We start from the raw sequence: 22,067 nt of genomic DNA, 5'->3' as shown, positions 1-22,067 counted from the left end.
ATACTGCTTTGTAAAACATTAGTTGGCCATATACTTGTGGGTCCATTTCTGGGTTTTGCATTCTGTTACATTGATCTATGTGTCTATTTTTGTGCTAGTACCATACTGTCTTGACGACTACAGCTTTGCAACATAGCTTGAAGTCTGAAGTCTGGAATTGTAATGCCTTCAGCCTTGCTTTTCTTTTCCAAGATTGCTTTGGCTATTCAGGGACTTTTGTGGAACCATACAAATTTTAGGATTTTTGGTTCTAGTTCTGTGAAAACAGAACTGGTATTTTGATAGGGATTGTATTAAATCTGCAGATTGCTTTGGGTAGCACAAACATTTTAACAATATTTGTTCTTCCAATCCATGAGCGTGGAAGATTTTTCCATTTCTTAGCATCATCTTCAATTTCTTCCATAAGTGTTCTACAGTTTTTCAGAGTACAGATTTTTACCTCTTTGGTTAGGTTTATTCCTAGCTTTCTTATGGATTTTGATGCAATTGTAAATGGGATCGATTCCCTGATTTCTCTTTCTGCTGCTTCATTATTAATGTATAGAAATGCAACAGACTTCTGCATGTTGATTTTTTATCCTGTGATTTTACTGAATTCATGTATCAGTTCCAGCAATTTTTTGGTGTAATCGTTCTGGTTCTCTAGAGTATCATGTCCTCTGTGAATAGTGAAAGTGACTTCTTTCTTGCCAATTTGGATGCCTTTTATTTCATTTTGTTATCCAATTACTGAGGCTAGGACTTCCAGTACTATGTTAAATAACAATGGTGAAATTGGACACCCCTTTCTTGTTCCTGACTGTAGAGGAAAATCTCTCAGTTTTCCCCCATTAAGAATATTAGCTATGGGTCTTTCATATATCGCCTTTATGTAGTTGAGGTATGTTCCTTCTATCCCTACTTTGTTGAGAGTTTTTATCAAGAATGGGTGCTATGCTTTGTAAAATGCTTTTTGTGCATCTATTGCAAGGATCATACAGTTCTAATCCTTTCTTTTTATTAATGTGGTGTATCATGTTGATTTGTAAATATTTAACCCCCCATGCAGCCCAAAAATAAATCCTACTTAATGGTGGCGAATGACTCTTTTAATGGACTGTTGGATTCAATCGGCTAGTATTTTGTTGAGAATTTTTGCATCCATGTTCATCAGGGATATTAGTCTATAATTCTCTTTTTTAGTCAGGTCTTTGTCTGGTTTTGGAATCAAGGTAATGCTGGTCTTGTAGAATGAGTTTGGAAGTTTTCCTTTCATTTCTGTTTTCTGGAACAGTTTGAGAAGAATAGGTATTAATTCTTTAAATGGCTGGTAGAATTCCTTTGGGAAGCCGTCTGTTCCTGGAATTTTGTTTGTTGGGATATTTTTGATTAATGGTTCAATTTCTTTGCTGGTTAAGGGTCTGTTCAATTTTTGATTTCTTCCAATTTCCATTTTGGTAGTTTATGTTTATAGAAATTAATCAAGGGGCGCCTGGGTGGCGCAGTCGGTTAAGCGTCCAACTTCAGCCAGGTCACGATCTCGCGGTCCGTGAGTTCGAGCCCCGCGTCAGGCTCTGGGCTGATGGCTCAGAGCCTGGAGCCTGTTTCCGATTCTGTGTCTCCCTCTCTCTCTGCCCCTCCCCTGTTCATGCTCTGTCTCTCTCTGTCCCAAAAATAAAAACGTTGAAAAAAAAAAAAAAATTTAAAAAAATAAAAAAAAAAAAATTAAAAAAAAAAGAAATTAATCAATTTCTTCCATATACATGGAGGTTAAAGAATACCCTATTAAAGAATGAATGGTCAACTAACCATGAAATTAAAGAAGAAATTTTAAAAATACATAGAAACAAATGAAAATGAAAACATGATGGTCCAAAAACCTTTGGAATGCAGCAAAAGTGATCATAAGAGGGAAGTATATAGTAATACAGGACTACCTCAAGAAGAAAGACAAATTTATTTTTTTTTCAACGTTTTTATTTATTTATGGGACAGACAGAGACAGAGCATGAACGGGGTAGGGGCAGAGAGAGAGGGAGACACAGAATCGGAAACAGGCTCCAGGCTGCGAGCCATCAGCCCAGAGCCTGACGCAGGGCTCGAACTCACGGACTGTGAGATCGTGACCTGGCTGAAGTCGGACGCCTAACCGACTGCGCCACCCAGGCGCCCCGTGAAGAAAGACAAATTTAAAAAACACAACCTAACCTTACACTGGAAGGAGCTAGAAAAGGAACAACAAATGAAACCTAAATGCGCAGCAGAAGAAGGGAAATAATAAGGATTAGAGCAGAAATAAATGATACAGAAACAAACAAAAACAGTAGAACATAGCAATAAAACCAGGAGCTGGTTTAATAAAATTTATAAACCCCTAGCCAGACCTATCAAAAAAAGAGAGAGAGAGAAAGAACCCAAATAAATAAAATCATGAATGAGAGAGAGATTACAACCAACATCTGAGAAATACAAAAAATTGTAAGAGAATATTATGAAAAATTATATGCCAACAAATTAGGCAATACTCTGCTTTGTAAGAGATTTTTATCTTTGACATTTCTTTTCAGCAGTTTTAGTGTCATGTGTCTAGCTGTGATTTTCTTTGAATTTACCTTGCCTGAGGCTTGTATTGCTTGTCAAATCTATGGCTTGATGTCTTTCATCAGTTTGGGAAATTTTTTCAGCCATTATCTCTTGAAGTATTTCTTCTGCCCCTTTCAATTTTTCTCCTTCTTCTGAGATTTCAATGAAACATATGTGACTTTTTTCTATATCTTTTTTTACATCTTTCTCTTGTTTTAGAATTCCCAACCTCTTGTCCCTTCATTCTAGATGTTTTCTCTTACCTGCTGCTCTGTTTATTAATTCTCTCCTGGGTAGCACATGATCTTCTAAGTCAAACCCTTGTGTCATTAATTTTAGATACTATATTTCTCATTTCTTTTCATTGAACTTCCCATTCTTTGCAAAAGTTATTGATCTTGTCTTTTATCTCTTTAATCAAATTATACACATAGTTTTGAATTCTATTATCTAGATTCTCTGTGAATCGGTTTCTGTTTGTAGTTTTTAATTATACTGTCTAGTTTCCTGATAGACCTTTTATTTTTTATTGAGTGCCGGATATTGCACATTAAAAATAATAGATGCAACTTGAGCCCTATAAGAATACAATCTTTTTTCCCCAAGAGAATTCATTTTACTTCTGGTAGGGACCATGAAAACTGCAATTTTGGATTTGCTTAACACACAAAGGGATTAAAATTATTTGAATCACCTGGGCTTTAGTACCTGAGAACATTGGTCTAACTTCTATAACTCTTACTTGGGTAATGGATGCATCTACGGGGTGCCAACCCAGTACCTAGGAGTTTGTCAGGGACCGTCTTGTTTTCATTCTCCCCGCCACCCAGTCACATGATTTTGTTAAAATATTGCTCAGCTTTCCAGGTCCTCAACCCATGTTTCTGAACATGGCAGGCAAAGCTGTGGCAAAAACAGCTCAAAAATTCTGAGCTCATCCCTCTGGATTTACTATCCTGGATCTTAGTCCCATAATTCTTTGCAGCCTTGGTGGTTCTCTGATACTTTCAAAAAGGTTATTTTCATATTTTTGCACCCATTTTAGTTGTTCTTAATGGCAATATTAGTCCAAATTATCCTTTCAGTCTCTATTGGAAGCCAAAGGCTGATGTCTATGCTTTTAGATTGCTAGTACAGCTATGGTAAAAGTTAATTAAAGCTGTTCTGGGGGCTCCTGGGTGGCGCAGTCGGTTAAGCGTCCGACTTCAGCCAGGTCACGATCTCGCGGTCCGGGAGTTCGAGCCCCGCGTCAGGCTCTGGGCTGATGGCTCAGAGCCTGGAGCCTGTTTCCGATTCTGTGTCTCCCTCTCTCTCTGCCCCTGCCCCGTTCATGCTCTGTCTCTCTCTGTCCCAAAAATAAATAAACGTTGAAAAAAAAAATTAAAAAAAAAAAAAGCTGTTCTGTAAACTAAAAGAGTACTCAAAAATCTTAAATCTGAAAAACTGATGGTACATTAAGTGATTTGAGGTGATGGACTTTTGTATTTTCACAATTATATATTAAGTGCTAAAAATTTCTTTGTGGTAAGTTAAAAAAATGAGTTGATTTGAAGAAAAACATTAATGAGAGAGAAGTCGGTGCCTTAATGTGGCAAAAATCATTGATATCTTTCACATATAACTGCAGTTTGACAGTCTGAATTTTAAAAATTGATCATTGGCAAATAAAGAAATGGGAGAGAGACTCCTTTCCTGGCTTTATTCAAAATATAAATTAATTATTCATTTTAGTTCCTAGCTTCAAGCCAGCTACATTTTCAAACTACCTTAAATAAACGTTCCAAGACATACAGACAGCAAAAACTTTGCATAGGAAATGAATACTTTAGGAATAGCTAAATCTATAAGTTTATAGAGATTTGCCTTAGAAGTATAGTATAACTGATACTTTCTTGCAAGGGTATGTATTACTGATTCCTCCAAGAAGTCCACTAAAATAATGCAAACCATTCCAGAAGATCCTCCCTCCCAGAGGAAGACAGGAGAAAAATATGGACAAAGACTAGACAGAACAAGCTCTGCAGGAGCTTTAGAAATGCTTTCTATTAATTTTATTTGAAAAGGTCCCAGTTCCTTTTTCTTCTACCAACTATACTTCTGGAAGTCTTTCTCCAACTTCCAGATTGCTCAGCATCAAATTTCGCTTGATTAATGTGATATACATGTTGTTTTTGCCCTCCAGTATCCCTCTGGAAAAGTCACCTCTCCCCCACCCTTCATGTGCTCCTAGTTGGGCTATCAATCATTGTGTTCCTGTAACCCTAGTGGGTTGGGCACACACTGGGTATATTAGTTTCCTATTGCTGCTATAACAAATGATTACAAATTTACTGGCTCAAACAATACACATTTATTCTCTTACAGTTCTAGAGAGCAAAAGTTCTAAAGTCAAGGTGTCACCAGGCTGCATTCCTTCTAGAGGCTTCGGGGGAAAAATCCATTTCCCTGCTTTTTCTAACTTCTAGAGGCAGCCTGAACTCGTTGCCCCATGGCCACATCCTCCACCTTCAAAGCCAGAAGCATAGCCTCTTCCAATCAGGCTCTCTCTGACCTTGGATTCCACTCTGCCATTTCCTTCTCTATGATTCTGCCCCTCTTACCTCCCCTTTATAAGGAACCCTGTGACTACACTGAGCCTATCAAAATAACACAGGGTAATTTCCCCAGCTCAAAATCCTTAATCACATCTGCAAAGTCCCTTTTGCTTAATATGGTAACACATTCATAAATTCCAGGAATTCAGCCTGCCACATTGGGTCAGTTTGGGTCAGTTTGAATACTTAGGCCACAGAGATTTTTGAAGAATGAGCTCACAGCCCAATCAGAGACAATGAGAGAATTTTCAAAGGTTGATATGTGGATGTTGAGAAATTCATCTCTCCCTACCACTGTTGTTTATCAAAACTGCTGTGAATGTCCATCTTGCCTGACACACGGAAAGAGATTAAAGCAGACTCCAGTCAGTCTGGAACAATCAGAAGCAAGGAATGGACAGGTGCAGGGGAGAGACTGGGGAAGGCCACACCCCTAGAAATGTCCTTCAACTTCCCTTACCAAGTAGATTCTGAAATAGTGTCTCCACCCACAAACATCTCAGTACCATGGTTCAATTCATTCTCTTATTGGTTAAGCAAGTTTGAATGTTTTTTTTTCCCCCTTGCTCATTTAATTGCTTATCTATAAACTGATCTCTAAATTCTAGGTCAAAAACCCCTGGTCAGTATATTACTCTGGCTTAAAAGATCAAACTAATCATAGGGAAGACCTTATTTTGTATTCAAGCTTTTCGTGGTTAGAATTTCTGCTGCTTTTCTCCACATGAGAAAGAAAGGAAAAGAAAAGGATACACACAGCATCTTTCCAATGGAAATATAATAGCAACTTTCCTCCTATGCTAAAGTTCTCCTCAGTAGCAGACTTCTTTACCAATTACCTTTGTTTTTTTAGCTTTAATTTTCTTTGCAGAAGGACTCATTTGTTTAATTATCCACTAACACTCATTTCTGCATGAGTGGAGATACTGGCTATAAGGAGCCCTAAGTCATTTCCTAAAAGAGATGTATTCTTTTTAGAAAACACAATTCTAAACAACATTTAAGTATGGTTTTTTGGTGGGGTGTTTTTTTTTTTGTAGAAACATTAAAATTGCTTTCATCATAAGATGCAATACTATTTTTCGCCATGTAGGGATCTTCTTCATAGACTAGCTCACTCCATGGAGAAATAAATGTATTAAGTTTGGATCAATTATCAGCTACACAGATCTATGCGCCTCTCCCCACTCCAACACACACACACACACACACACACACACGACTGTAAATTTCCAGCCTTCCATATTCTTAGAAACATTTCTAAGTCAAGATTACTTTCCACTTGTGATTTATAAGGTTTATTACATAACTAGCTTCATATATCTACTTCAAAATTTAAACAACCTGGGACTGCCGAGAGGTCTAGTCTGCTTTCCGTGGTGACCCTGGAAACCACTCAGACCAGACAACCAGTCACTGCCACCAATGAATCTGGCTCCATTGTCAGCATGTTTGCTGTTAGTTGACAACATTTTTATCTGACTTCTGCTAAAATTAACCTCACTTGGAATACAGTCTTTCTGTTTCATCAGTATAATTACTGGCCCTCGAGTGCCTTCCCAAAGCTGTTGTTTATAATGAATCATGTAGCAGAAAATATACAACTTTGTTCTTGAGAGCCAAGCAATGACAATTCAATCCTATGGCAGAGAAAATGCAAAAGCAATAAGTATAAAAACCCAATGGTAAAGGCAATTTCTTCCTCTTTAAGTGAATCATTTTTTGGTGAAGGAAACACACGCACAACACACACACACGAGCCTGCACTTTAAAACATCTCTCATTCTAAAAATCAGTGACCGACATCTATTTGGTAGCTCATCTCATCCAGGTTAATTATAAACTGGGTATATGTCATGGCACCATGACCATGACCATGAAACCATATGTCAGGGCAAAATGAGGAACTAGAGAGCTAATACTGTATCAGGAGTCATGAGAAGGGCTGATGTTTCTCCAAATGCTTTCTTTGTACTGGTAAATGACTGACATGTCACCATTAGTGCTTCATTCTTTCAATATAACAGCTGGATGTGGCTAAAGTGCAACACCCTTGGGGCAGGTTAGCATTCAAACTTCTTCTTCTTCTGTGTGGAGGATGGACAGTTTCTTCCCAGCATCAAGTTTAGTTTGGAGCAGTAGCCTTCAACCCTGCCTGCACATTAAAATCACCTAGGAAGCTTTTACAAAACATGATTGAAAGGGTTCTACTTTAGACAAAGTGGATCAAAATCTCTGGGGGTGGGGCTTGGGCACCAGTACTTTTTAAAGTTAAAGTGCTCCATGTAACTTCCAATGTGGGGCTACGATTGTGAAGCTAGAGGGTTTCGATGAGAAAGGAATGGAGAAGATAGGGGCTAAGCATACAGTGTGAAGGCACAATGTGTGCACACTGACAAACCTCACCCAGGAAGAAAGGAATAAAAGAGGGAAAGACCTGAGAAGGCTGTCCACATGTGAAGGAGGGCTTGTCTGTACTCCAAACACGCCCTCCACCCCCAAATCTGCCCATTTGCACTTTAGGTCTATCTGTTGGTGGGGAAGGGAGATGTGACCCAGGACTTACCAGCTGTAGCCGTGAAACCCTCTGAAAAAGTGATTGCTTTGAGGAACCCAAACTGGACCAATCTAAACCCAAAATCCTTTAGATACAGAACTTTTACTGGAACTGTTGGGAAAGAAGCTCTTTTTCCACTGAGAATGCTAAACTGCCAAGATGTGAGTCTAGATCTGCTAAGGCTTGCTGCTATACTGAGGGGAGAAGCTGCCTGAGAAGGAAGCCAACGTGGAAGGCTTTCCAGAAGGAAGAGAACCAATCCTAATGGCATTCTGTGAACACTGGATCTTACCTCACATATTACATAGACCACAGTGGTGGGAACCAATGAACTCTTAATGCTTGAGTCATTTTGAGTTGAATTATCTAGAAATTACAACAAAAAGAATTCTGAATAACAGACAAGTGGCAAAGCCCAAATGAGTCAATGACATTGTCTAGGTTGCACTGTCAGATCTGTTACTGCCCCTACTCTTGGGGGAGACCTGGTTGAGTCAAAAGCAGTAAAGGTTACCCTAAGCTATAGAAAAGAAATTGAGATTTTCAGTGTTTCAAAGTAACTATGTTAGACTTTTCCTTTTATTTGAAAACAAATGTCAAAAAGAAGAATTGGTGTCTTTAACTAGGTCCCTAATTTTAAGAAAATCTAAACTTTTTTTGCTAATTGAGTTAAACTGAGCGAGATTAATTATAGCATCAGTTAATTTTTAGCAACACTTAACCTCCTATGGTGAATCAATCTCTGATAAAAACTTAGTTTACAACTTTAAGTGGAAAAAAAACCCATAGTTTTCTGCAACAAACATTACAATAAATTGGGTTTCTATGTACATTAGTAGTCTAGTCTGGAATTTACGAGTTAACAATCCTTAACTACTCAAATCAGCATTACAATATTTTAGTAAAGCTGAATGTCCTTGATAGCAAACAGAGACAAATATACAATTTTATGGTAAGATATGGAATAAATTTATATGTAACTTACATTTTACAGTCACTGTTTTGAAAATATTTGTCACCTTCACCTTATCCATTTACCATGTAATGAATGGATGATTCAAGTCTGGTCATCTCAGATCTCATGGGTCAACAGACTCCCTTCTTTCCCAGCTCTTTATAAACAATTTCTAGTTGGAACTAGAAATCCATAACATTCGGTTATACTTTTTAACCAAAACTGATTTAAGTAAGGAATTATAATCATCTAATTTTACAGGTCTGTACTTGAAATGCCCCAATCTTGTGTTTCCCCATGAAGCAAGTAGATGCTAGTAGACTTTGATAAAGTTTTAGGGACAAGACTCCACAAGGGTGAAGGAATACACTTAGGAACAAACCATGTGAGTCAACAGGTCTCAGGAATAAGGCTACGCCACCACAGGTAGATGTGGGTGTGACAGGCCAAACCAATCATCTGGCCCCCCTCCTAATTGACACTCCTTACGTTTGTTCAACATTTAATGATGTGTGATCTGGCAGCAGGCAGTTTTTGTTTATTTGTTGTTTGGTTCCATGTTATGAATGCTGCTGTTTTAATTTCCACTTGAGGTCATTGCTTTCTGCAGCAGGAATGGGACTAATTAATGTGTCTGTCAGTAGGTAAGACGTTGCATATGGAAACCCGAAGTAACTGGTGCCATAATTCTGACTTATCCCAACTGTATCTTAACATGCCTTAAAAACTAGTGACCTGACTAACCTGCTCTCTGATCCTGCCTTTGGCCCATCATTCCCGGTTTGGAGCAGGCCACCGCTTAGACTAAATCCTAATACTGGGGTAACTGTTGTCCTTGAGCCTCGAAATGTTTTCTCTGGCATTTCACTTCCTGAGGTATGTGCATTCGGCCACTAATCCAAAGGGAGCTCGCAGAGCTGTACCTCCGGTCATCTTCACTGCCTCTCATCCTGGCCTGTGCCTTTTATCCCATCCCATAGGCTCAGTAGGACCACAGCACATAGTCAGCCCATCTCTCACTCTGAACATTTCCCAGGTAGGAGTCACACACCTGTCCACTGTGTGCTTCTCACTTAAGGGGACACATAGCAAATTCTCCAAGTGAAACCCCTTTCTCCCTCTTTTTTTTAAGAGTGAAGCAGTCTAGTTTATTAAGTTTTTTTCATGTTTATTTTTTCAGAGAGACAGAGAGTGCAAGAGGGGGAGGGGCAGAGAGAGAAGGGGACAGAGGATCCAAAGCAGGCTCTGCAATGATAGCAGAGAGCCTGATGCGGGGCTCGAACCCACCAATGTTGAGATCATGACCTGAGCCGAAGGCAGAAGCTTAACTGACTGAGCCACCCAGGTGCCCCGAAGCCCCTTTCTTTTGAACCTAAGCACATATAACTTTTCTCCCCTTGGGGGGTAGGTCTCTAAGGATATTCTCACACATTTTCCTTGATCCCCAAAAAACTCTTTTTTATCCTAGAGGTGGATGAGGTATAGAATCCTGTAACTGATGTATGTGTAACTACATTTCAGACACTTAACTTGGAAATCTGTCTCACAGATCATATTGTTATCTATCACCTGAGGGTTCCTCCAAAACTTCCCTTTTAATCTCCTGTTTTGGCAAGGACTGCTCTAGCTGGCCTACAGCACCTTTAGAAAACCTCGTAAAATCATCCGGATAAAAAATGAAAAGATTCTTTGCTGAGAATATTTAGAACACCTACTCTTCATCATGTCTTACGTGGAGAACAATTGGATGACGACCACCTTGTGCTCTATTTCTCATCTCTGAGGTTCCATGCCATTTTTAGGAAAACTTGGCAAACAGTGTTGCTTTAACTTATAGCAAAGGCAGAACCACCTCGACTGCCTGAAATAACACCCTCCTTGATCTACCTGTAACAGTGTCCGATTCATTCCCTGAAGAGTGTTCGGTGTACTGCAGACTGAAAAGACACACAATTCAGCTCAGCAAGATTTCAAGAGTCAAAACTGCTATAAATAAATACAAATCACCGATCTACTCTGGGGTGTGATAACTTGAGTCAACGAACCTTTACAATTGTGTCTTCTAAGTAACAAGACAGATAAATCCATGGTTGACATTAGAAGAGGCATAGGATCTTCTCAATACTTAGAGAGGCAGAACTTTTTGGGATAGCGATTGTAAAAATAATACATCCTCATAGTTTTTTTGGTTTTTTCTTTATTTTTTAATGTGTATTTATTATTGAGAGACACAGAGACACAGAGCATGAGCAGGGAAGGGGTAGAGAAAGAGAGGAAGACACAGAATCTGAAGCAGGTTCCAGGCCCTTAGCTGTTAGCACAGAGCCTGACATGGGGCTCGAACTCACGAACTGTGACATCATGACCTGAGCTGAAGTCGGTCACCCAACCAACTGAGCCACCCAGGTGCCCCAACACATCCTCATTGTTTTAAGAATCAGTACTGACCATCAGAGAAAAACAAATATCATGTGATTTCATTCACATGTGGAATTTAAGAAACAAAACACAAGAACATAGGGGAAGGGAAAGAAAAATAAGATAAAAGCAGAGAGGGAGGTAAACCCTGAGAGACTCTTAAATACAGAAAACAAACTGAGGGTTGCTGGAGGGGTGGTGGGTGGGGGTATGGGCTAAATGGGTAATGGGCATTAGGGAGGGCACTTACTGGGACGAGCACTGGGTGTTATATGTAAGTGATGAATCACTGGGTTCTACTCCTGAAACCAATACTACACGGTATGTAACTAAACTGAATTTCAGTAAATAATGTACCCTCTCCCCCCCAAAAAAAAAGATTTAGTAATGACTAGATCTTCTATCTAAACTATCGGTGATTAACAACACGTAAATACCATGTAAATACTTTTTAAAATAGTTTTCCATACATATATAGAAATATAAGGATAGCTTGCTAGCTTAAATAGCTAGATAGGTAAATGGAGAGTAAGACCTTTTCTTTTAAAAGGAAGCATAACATCTAACATAGCATCAAATGCCTCCACATTTTTTTTCAAAGCACCGAGTATTTTATCTTCCATTTTATTTGTTTGTGAAAATACTGGGGCTCTGTTTTATCGCTAAGAAGGGAGAAAAAACAAACCAAAACAGAAACCCCCTTCAGAGATTGCCAGGGAGAAAGCAGGAGGTAAATGTGGAATCCAAGGTGGATTCCTGGAGCAGACAGAGGCTATGACAGGCTGGGAGCTGAGAGTGCGTGGAGAGCAAAGGAAGTGTGCTGGTTTGTTATGTTGAACATGAAGAAAATTCAAAGGTATTTGATCTTTCACACTTTGTTTGCCTTCTTTTAAGTTCAATCTTATTTTATTGATCCTTTTACTTATATTAAAGATAAAAATTTATCTGGGAATATCCATGGATCTGTTTTCAACAGGAAACATTTGGCAAATGATCTGATCGGTGCTGGAGATACAGAGACGAACCCAAGGCCAACTGTGTACCCAAGATATTTCCAGTTCCACGGAGAAAGCAGCATTAATGCACGATGACAGTACGATGTGGTAAATCCGAGAGTGGAGTCACTTCCAGAGGGCCATTGGAACAACAAAACCCCCCCTAAGAAGTAGCTTAGTCTAAAGCACTCTAGGCATAGAGAGTGGTGTGTGCAAAAGATACAAGAAGTGACAATACAGGATTTATTTCTGGAATGCAGACTAGTTCCACAGGCAGGGCAGCCTGCCCGGTCAGTGCCTCTGTCTGGTTTGCTGCAGTCTGATGTACACACCTACTGGCTCCCACGGATTTGATAAGCTAAGTAACAAGAAAGGGAAAATGTCTGTGAGGGCTTACCCACGTACCAAGCCAGTAACAGACATCCTGAGATCACCTTGGTATTTAAGTTAAATGTACTCCACAGAGAAGCCACCTCACTACCTTGTCTAATTTATGAATGAAAATGCGTGTTGCTACGTGCAGTAGACTCTGGTCAACCGAAATAATACACTTTCTCTTCCCTTTCTTTTCCCTTCCCTTAGACCCAAGCCTCCCATTAATCTCCTCATTTGTTCCTACTTAGAGCATCTGGTGGAATAATGTTTTCATTGTTTTTAAATAAATGTATTTTAAAATTAAAAGTGACTTGAAGGTATCCTTCAAGTGACCTTCAGGACACTTTTCTAAGAATTTTGGAAAGGGGGGAAAAAAGTAATTCAAAACACTTACAGGTATTGGAAATGCCTTCTCCTAACTGGGATATTTTCTTTAGGTAGGTTTCTTCCAGATGACCAGCAGCACCTGCAACTTATTAGAAATGCAATTTCTCCAGCCCCAGCCCAGACGCACCCAATCGGAAACTCATGCTGGGGCCCAGCCGCCTATATTCTAACAAGGCTCCAGGTGATTCTGATGCAGGCTCAAGTTTGAGAACCGTGGTTCTAAAGTAGTAAGTAAGGGCCTGGAAAACCCCACAAATATTCCTATACAAGACTGCCAGTTATGTTATAAAAGTGTTTATCATTAAAATGTATTTCTTGCGATTAATGCACAAACCCCTTAAAGTGATCATATCTTACTTGGGGAAGTCACAGCCACAAACTCACCAGAGGTACCTGAGGCATCTTTCTCCTCCAAACCCCTTCTTTTGTTGATGAAAACACTGAGGCTCAGAAAGGCCAAGGAACTTGTCCAAGATCACAGAGCTGATCAGTGGAGGGCAAGATCTAGTCTTTAGACTTCTTAATACAAATTCAAGATCTGGGCAACAAATACTAACCAACTACACAAATAAATTCAGTTCCTCTAGCGAAAAACAGGGATTCAAAAACATGGACTATAGTGAAAATAGTTGTTTCTAAGCAGGTTTTTTTGTATTGGGAAACTAATACACATTCATGTAGGGAAACTGGAATTAATAAAACTCCTAAAAAGACAAAAAATACCAAGAAAAGTGTTTTTAAGCTTTAGTGTGTGCACATACATGTGCAAATATGTGCACAAAAATATTTTGTAGAATAATATATACATATATTCCACTGCATATATATACATATACATATACATATATTCCAATACATATATATGTATAAATAGCAGAATAATGTTTTTGTATACACATATATATGTACATATACATATACATATATACATATACTCAACTATATATATATATTATGTGTGTGTATATAGATAGATAGATAGATAGATAGACAGATATAGCAGAATAATGTTTTCATTGTTTTCAATGAAAGGGAAGGGAAATAAAAAAGGTAAGGGGGACAAGGGAAACAAGCAAAAATGAACTATTGGGACTTCATCAAGATAAAAAGCTTCTGCACAGCAAAGGAAACAATCAACACAACTAAAAAGCAACTTACAGAAAGGGAGAAGATATTTGCAAATGACATATCCAACAAAGGGTTAGTATCCAAAATCTATAAAGAACTTATCAAACTCAACACCCAAAAAACAAATAATCCTGTTAAGAAATGGGCAGAAGACATGAATAGACATTTTTTTCAAAGAAAACATACAATACAAATGGGTAACAGACACATGAAAAGATGCTTAACATCACTCATCAGCAGGGAAATACAAACCAAAGCCATGATAAGATACCACCTCACACCTGTCAGAATGGGTAAAATTAACACAAGAAACAACAGATGTTGGTGAGAATGAGGAGAAAGGGAAACCTTCTTGCACTGTTGGTGGGAATGCAAACTGGTGCAGCCACTCTGGAGAACACTATGGAGGTTCCTCAAAAAATTGAAAATAGATCTACCCTACAACCCCACAATTACACTAATAGGTATTTACCCAAAGGATACAAAAGTACAGATTCAAAGGGGTACATGTACCTGATGTTTATAGCAGTATTATCAACAATAGCCTAACTATGGAAAGACCCCAAGTGTCCATTAACTGATGAATGGATAAAGATGTGGTGTGTGATGTGGTGTGTGTGTGTGTGTGTGTGTGTGTGTGTGTGTGTGTGTGTGTGTAATATTACTCAGCCATCAAAAGGAATGAAATCTTGCCATTTGCAATGACATGGATGGAGATAGAGTGTATTATGCTAAGCAAAGTAGGTCAGGCAGAGAAAGACAAATATTGTATGATGTCACGGATGTATGGAATTTAAGAAACAAAACAGATGAACATAAGGGATTGGGGGTGAAAAAGAGAGAGAGGGAAACAAACCATTTTAATGATTGATTTGTATCTCATTAGAATCTATTTTTTACATTTTCTTATTTTTTACATTTACATTGTTTCCAACATTTTGCTCTAGGAATAGGAAAGAGAGTAAGATATGAAATGTCAGTAACATGCAGGAAAGGTGCATTACATAAGCAGGCCACAATTCGTACCAAAGGGACGCTTGCAAGCTGGAGAATTGAAAGACCAGGCCCCTATGGAGATACTAAGATGGGGAGGAGGAATATTTCAGGAAATGTGGAAATCCCCAAGTAAAAATGACCAGTCACAATGTTCCCAAACATGGTACGTGTACAGATGTGGCAACCCCAGAAAGTGCACAAAGGTTCACCCAAGGCTAACACATCCACTTGCTTCTCTGTGTCCCATAACTCTTAGAAGTTACTTTTCTAGAAAGACTTCAGTCAAGTAATAATAAACCTCTTCAGTGTTTCATTTATCATAGAAAGGACAATTCATCAAAACAAATCTTCAGAAGAATTCTTGAAAGCTAATATAATACACCCTTTTTCTTTCTTAATCAATGCCTGTTGTTTCCTCCCATCAGAATAAAATTCTGTCTTTTTTTTTAAACTCAGTGCAAAAACAATGTTCTCTAATAATGATGGATGACCTATTTATATCATATGAAAGTGAGAGTATATTGCTTCTAACCTAAAAGGCTATGTTTAGGTTGCTCAGCTAAAATGTTCTCTAGTTATAAAATATTTATAAAGTAATTTTCCTATGTTTTGCCCTTTCAACAGGTTTGAGATTATAAGCATAATGTTTGGGTAGGAACTACATTCATATCTTACCAGTTCAACAATTTTCCCAAACAAATAACAATCTTTTCCCAATTGGGTCCTTACTCAACATAGTCATAGTCTTTATTTTTAATTCTATCTAAATTTTAGAAAGAATTTCAACACCTGTGTTGAGTGATAAATTTTTTTTTTTAATTTTTTTTTTCAACGTTTATTTATTTTTTTGGGGACAGAGAGAGACAGAGCATGAACGGGGGAGGGTCAGAGAGAGAGGGAGACACAGAATCGGAAACAGGCTCCAGGCTCTGAGCCATCAGCCCAGAGCCTGACGCGGGGCTCGAACTCACGGACCGCGAGATCGTGACCTGGCTGAAGTCGGACGCTTAACCGACTGCGCCACCCAGGCGCCCCGAGTGATAAATTTTTTAATTGAAATATTCTGATCTTCAAGTGGCCACTTACATTTTCACACTTTCCTTTTTAACTCTTTGGCAGCATTTCTAAAGGTCTGGTCTTTTTTGGATTTTAAATGTCTGTTCAAAGAGAAGATTCACAGAGATTTAATCATGCAGAGCTCCAAATGAAATAAAACAAAACTTCTTTTCTGAAAGGCCAGGTATTCCAATGCTGACCTTGAGTTTTAGTGGAAGAACCCATCTCCTGAGCAGTTGGTAGTGACACTGACTCTGTACCATTGTTGGGGGAGGGGACTCCACTATGGAAGTCTACCAAGGAAGATACCATTCACCTCTAAAAGAATTTCAAGGAAATTCCTTCCTGAGCTTTTTATGGGGACTAGTCTCAAAAACAAACTTTCTGACGCAGTATTTCTGAAAGTGTGTTCTGTGATTCACAATTACCCTAGGATGATAATAACTGTTTCTCAGTTTAAAATAAAACAAGATTACCTAATTAATTATACAGCTTTTGGAAATGGTTAAGCAAAGGTGAGCCGTTCAACATGCTAAATTACCTGCTGAAGAAGGGAAGGGGTAGAGAGGCAAATGGTGGTTCCCAAAGCTTATCTGACCATGAACTCTTCCTAAAAAAAAAAACAAACAAAAAAACAAAAACAAACAAACAAACAAAAAAAACAAAAAAACAAAAAAAAACCAAACTATTAAATGTCCCAGTGAAGAATTTGAAGCCACCAAGGCAGCATCAAAGGTCAATTGTCTCTTCTTTTATGTCCTAACATTACCTCCACAGTTTTACTGACAATTCTGTAGATACTTCTACCCTTTCAGCTCTGTTCTTTATGAATTTACATCAGCCTATATTTACCCCATGTGTTGGAAAGGCTTTTCTGTCATGAAAGCGTGTAATTGCCTTATTTTCTAATTCCTGCAAAGGGACAGGTAGCTGTTCCTAACATGTGCCATGGCACTACTTTATCTCTTTAGACTTTTCCCCTGGTGTCTTTCCCTCGTGTACACATATTTTGAATTGAAATCAGTGGAATTTTTGTAAACATAATTCAATTGCCTCTCCCATATTTGTTTTCAAAAAGTGATGGCTTCTTCCATCAGGAAATAAGGAATGTGCTTTGCTTCCTGTCAGAAGAAAGTAAACAGCCAGCTTCCTACTGTGGCAGAGGTGGGGGGTAGAAGAAACCTACTCCTCTATTGCCAACCCCCTGCACCTCATATTTCTAATCCCTTTATCCCTGTTCCCTGAACAAGAATTCAGGTCTGTTGGCCTCCTGATATCTAAGTGTGATTGGGAACCTTAGTAGTAACAGCTCTGTCCTTTCTCTGGATCAAGGAATCCTGGAATCCAAATCGAAATGAGAAAAAAGTAAATCTCTTATATGAAACATACTTTCCAAACTGGCTTCCACTGCTCTGACTTTATCCTGCCCTGGTACTAATATTGAGTCCAAGAGAGCACCACTTCCTGCAAGGTCCCTAACCTCTAGCCCCACCTCAAATTCCACAGGATTCTAGGGTGACCAACCACTGAGGGGTTTTCCAAAATTCGGGACTTTCAGGATAAAAGCTGGGAAAATCCTGGACAAATTGGGATTGGTTACTCTGTTCTTAAAGCACCTTTGACAGCAGTCCTTCCTGATAGGAGCACAGAGTCAGGGTAGCAGAACCTCCTCTCTAGTGATTCCCACTCTTGTCTCTAGGAAGCTAGTAAGCAGCTGAAGCCAGGATAAAGACCCAGTGAGGAGTCTGGCTCCTCTCCTCTCCCCCTCCTCCCTTTTAGCACCTCCCAGCAGTTCCCAGAGCCTCCTCTTTCTATCCTTTTGTCCTTCAAGTCTTGGTCACAGAATGTCCTACTTTATTATTTCCTTACTAATAATATGACTTATTAGTAAGTCATTCTAATAAGGGGAATCACCTGGAGACTTTATCTCCCTTGAGTCTGGGCATAAAGTCAGCACAATCAAATGGCCCCTGGGATGGATGGCAAGTTCATTAAAGGAATACTTATGTTCTTTCTACCTAGTTGTTATTTGTGACCAGTGGGGTTGATAAATTCTTCTGGTCTGATACAGTTCCTTCTAGAACTATTTGGCTGAGTCACAGCTTCCTGACCTAAGACCTAAAGAGTATGATCTACACATAAGGTAGTAATACTCTTTTTATTACTTATATTAGTTAGGATGTATCTACTTTAAGTAACAGAAAACCCTATTCCAGCTGATTTATAAAATAAAGGGATTGTATTGTTTCAAAAAACTTGAAAGTTTAAAATAGGGAAGTTTTCAAAAGAGGCTTGACAGCACTCTGTGAAGTCATCCAGGATCTAATGTTTTCATTGTCTGCCCTACTTTTCATGGTTTTGCTTCATCATAAGACTGGATTCATTACCCCCAACAAAGGTTGTTTTTTGTCACAAATTGGATCAAGTGAAATCTGCAGGCCTTATTTCTCACTTCCAGCTCCAGTGTTAGTGCTTGGATTTCTGTTACACTAGTGTAAACCAGTCACAAATCCCTGACTGATCACTGGCTTCCAAAAACAAACAACCAAAAACACCATTCTCACCCAGCATTTAAAGAATCAGAAAGGGCTAAAGATTTGCAGACAAAGGAGAGGTCACCCCAATCCCAAAATAGTCCACACCTGGATACTCTCTCAATCTCCCACACGTCCCAGCGATTCTCCTCCCTCAGGAGCAAACCAGTCCTCACTGGCTTTTCCTCTCCTGTCCAAAGCCAGGGCACTGGTAGGCATGCTCCCCAGGAGATGATGGAGGCATTTCCCTTTAAAACTGGTTTGCTCTACCTAGAGGCATACTCACCACACTCAGCTAATAGGGGAAGGGCCCGTGCAGGGACTGAAACATAGTCTGGGGCCATATTGTCCCCTATTCCTCCCACCAAGTGTGGGATCAGACTCCAGGTCCTTCCACTTGCGTGTGCCACCTCGAGAGATGTTAAGGACAAACTCCTATTGGGTATTTGGATGACTTTCTGCAGTTTTCATCATTTATTCAGTTCCATTATTACACATTTATTTATTTATTTATTTATTTATTTATATTTTGAAAGAGAGTGCGCGTGCACACACAAGTGGGGGAGGGGCAGAGAGAGAGAGAGAAAGAGAGAGATTGAATCCCAAGGGGGCTTCATGCTGTCAGCACAGAGCCTGACACAGAGCTCTAACTCACCAACCATGAGATCCTGACCAGAGGATCCTGACCAAAACCAAGAGTTGGATGCTTAACCACCCGAGCCACCCAGGCACTCCATTATTACACGTGTTAATGTTATAATGTGAACATCTTTTGTTCTCCTTCTTTCAATTCGAATACATTCAAACTACCTTATTGAATTTGTAGGTTTATTCGTAATTCAATACACTTGTATTTATGTATTATTTATTTATTACTTAAACAAACTAGGCTAACAAAGAATTATCCAGTAGAATTCCCAAGGACTTTTTGAAGAGATTTTAAAATAAATAAGCAAATAAATACATGTACATACATACATACATACCAGACATACTTACGTAAATCCATTCTTCTGACTTTCTTCAAAGTAGTGAGGTTCTCCCTCATAAGTATCTTCAGTTTCCCTCTTCAACTTTATTTATACCATTAGCATTTAGACTCTTGAGCTTTTTAAAAAGAGTTTACTAAAAAAAGTTATCAAAAACTTCAACCCTCATAAGATATCCCAGATTCTAAACAATAAATTTGAATTTAGTCCAGTTATACTCAGTGTTATTTGCATAAGTTCACTTATTCAATGTCAGAAACCTAATATTAGATTACATTTGCATTGTTTCTTAAAAGTTGCATTTTTAAACTGAATTTGCGAATACAAAAAGTAAGTACGAAACACAGTTTAAAGGTAGAGACAGAGGTGACTGGAGACATTTTGGTAGAGAGCGTGCTTTCGCATACAGGTCACAGGTTCACCCAGACACTTCCGTCCCACTGACTTACCCAGCTGGCTCCCCATCAGACCCTCTCACTGCCACACTTCCACTACCTTCTGCCTTTTCCAGCCCCATATGATCTCCCCAGTGAACACTACTCTGCGCCCGCCTCAGCTGAGGGTGAAGCCAGAATGAATAGACCCTCTGTGGGATTTAGTAATACAAATGAAGAGTGCACATGAACACCAGCTCTGTAGCGTATAATATGAAGCAAGATGCAGATGGAAGGCTGGGTCTCCCCAGCAACAGACAACTTCAAGAACAGTGTCCATTATAAGGCCAAATGTTGCTGGGGGGGTGGTGGTGGTAAGGAAATAATCTGCTTTGCCCATTTCATAATCTAAATTTTACTCTTTCTAACCAAGGGTATTTTAGCCATTTCTTATAGTCGAGTTTAGTCATCACCATGATTAAAGTAAACAATAGAATAAAAAGTATAATTAAGTTCAGCCCCAAACTGCCTTAAGAGATACTCCAACAAGCAGTTGGAGAGATGCTTGGCTCAGAAATAATACTGTTTGTCTTATTAACTTGTACCTATCACTCTTCCTGAACTGTGTTTGATGCAGTAATGAAAGAGAAAGAAGTACTGACACAGAGAGTTGGACTCTGTCTCCATGACACCAAATCAAGAACTGCCTCCTTCTCCATCTTTCGCCACCACCTGGGAGACTCTGTTGGCAGAAGACAGAGCAGAGCAGTTTCTGTGGCAGACTGAGGTTGTGATGCAAACAGCTCTGATGACATTTCCTTGAGTGGTGCCCTGTCACCTGAAAAGCCACTTCTGCTTCTCGATCACGCCCCAGTCCTAAAATGGCCACAGAGAATTAATCATCTGAAACTCACATGTCATCACAGATGGGGGAGGGAGGAGGCCTGTAGCGATAAATGACGATGTCTTCAAAGCAAGTTCTAAAACCACAGCTTCAGTGAATAGAAATGCTTTTGTCTAATAAACTTTATTTATGTGGAGTTTACCCATAACAGACATATTTTAAACATATAGTTCAATAGAGTTTGACAAATGCTACACACCTCTGTAATCACAACCACAGTCAAGATTATAGAACATTTCTATCACTCCAGAAAGTTCCCTTGTGCCCTTCCCCAGAAATGGCCACAGGAAATATTTTTTTTATTTTTTAAGCCATAGAACATTTATTTGAACATTTTTAAAATTGGAGTAGCATAAAGAAGAATCTGTTCACTTGCCAGAAAAAAACATTTAGATCTTAAATCCTTAACATAAAATCAGATAACACTTCCCTCAGTATAGTTTTAGCATGAACTAACTACTAATGAGAAGACATTGCCATAGTACTTTCAAACATGGCTAACATTTGAAGTGTAACATTCACCCAAAAATCTGAGTGGGAAAGGAATGTTTTAGCTTACTTGATATATCCTGAAGTTATAAAGGTAGTACTAAGGCTACATGGTAGGTAGCTCACATTGGCGAGAAGACTGGAAGAGGGAGGAAGCAAAAATGGAAAGAAAAAAGACCACGTAAAATACATATCATTCATGTACTTATGTAAAATTATACATATGTATGTACATATGTGGAAGTTGAATTTAAAATACAAAAAAAAAAATTACAGAGACCTCAATTCTTGCAAAATTTTAAAAGTCTCCTAGTGAACTCCCTTCAAAAAATTTCCAGTTTTATGTCACATCAAATAACTTTCTCGTCCATCTTAAAAAATAAAAACAAACTACAATCTAGAAGAGATTATTGACTGATGGAAATAGAGTCTGAGATTTGGAGTGAAAAGTGCTTTCTCAGCCTGCAGCTGAACATTCTGCTCCGAAAGTGCTTCCCTGCCTGCTTCTCCACAAATCAATAATAGATCAGACAAGAACTTTTGTTGTTGCTACTTTCTAAGAGATGCAGAAAACTGGGCAAGTCGGGAACCCAACGAGAATTCTTGACTGTAAACCCCATATCCATCTCTGTCAAGTGCAGTCTGTGGAAGCATTTCGGAAGGAGAGCCACTTTCAGCCTGCTCTCTTCAAAGCAGTCTGCAGCTAGGAAGCTCCAGTGATTTCTAGGGTGACTTCTTAAGCAAACCTTAA

The 22,067-nt window shown here is 38.9% G+C and overlaps 1 long non-coding RNA gene across 1 annotated transcript in view; it reads left to right on the top strand.

The window, feature by feature from the left end:
- Nucleotides 1-21,486, top strand: part of LOC147584266 (uncharacterized) — a 29,999-nt gene extending 8,513 nt beyond the window's left edge. The window contains exons 2-3 of the long non-coding RNA XR_015255289.1: nt 12,897-13,073; nt 20,561-21,486. This is a non-coding gene — a long non-coding RNA (uncharacterized LOC147584266). The remainder of the gene's footprint in view (nt 1-12,896; nt 13,074-20,560) is intronic.
- The last annotated feature ends 581 nt before the right edge of the window (nt 21,487-22,067 follow it).

This window comes from Puma concolor, chromosome A1, assembly GCF_028749965.1.
Source record: "Puma concolor isolate L17-30 chromosome A1, mPumCon1.1.hap2, whole genome shotgun sequence".
NCBI classification, from domain to species: Eukaryota; Metazoa; Chordata; class Mammalia; order Carnivora; family Felidae; genus Puma; species Puma concolor.
Note: the sequence above shows the minus strand (reverse complement) of the source record. Positions and strands in the feature narration are given on the sequence as shown.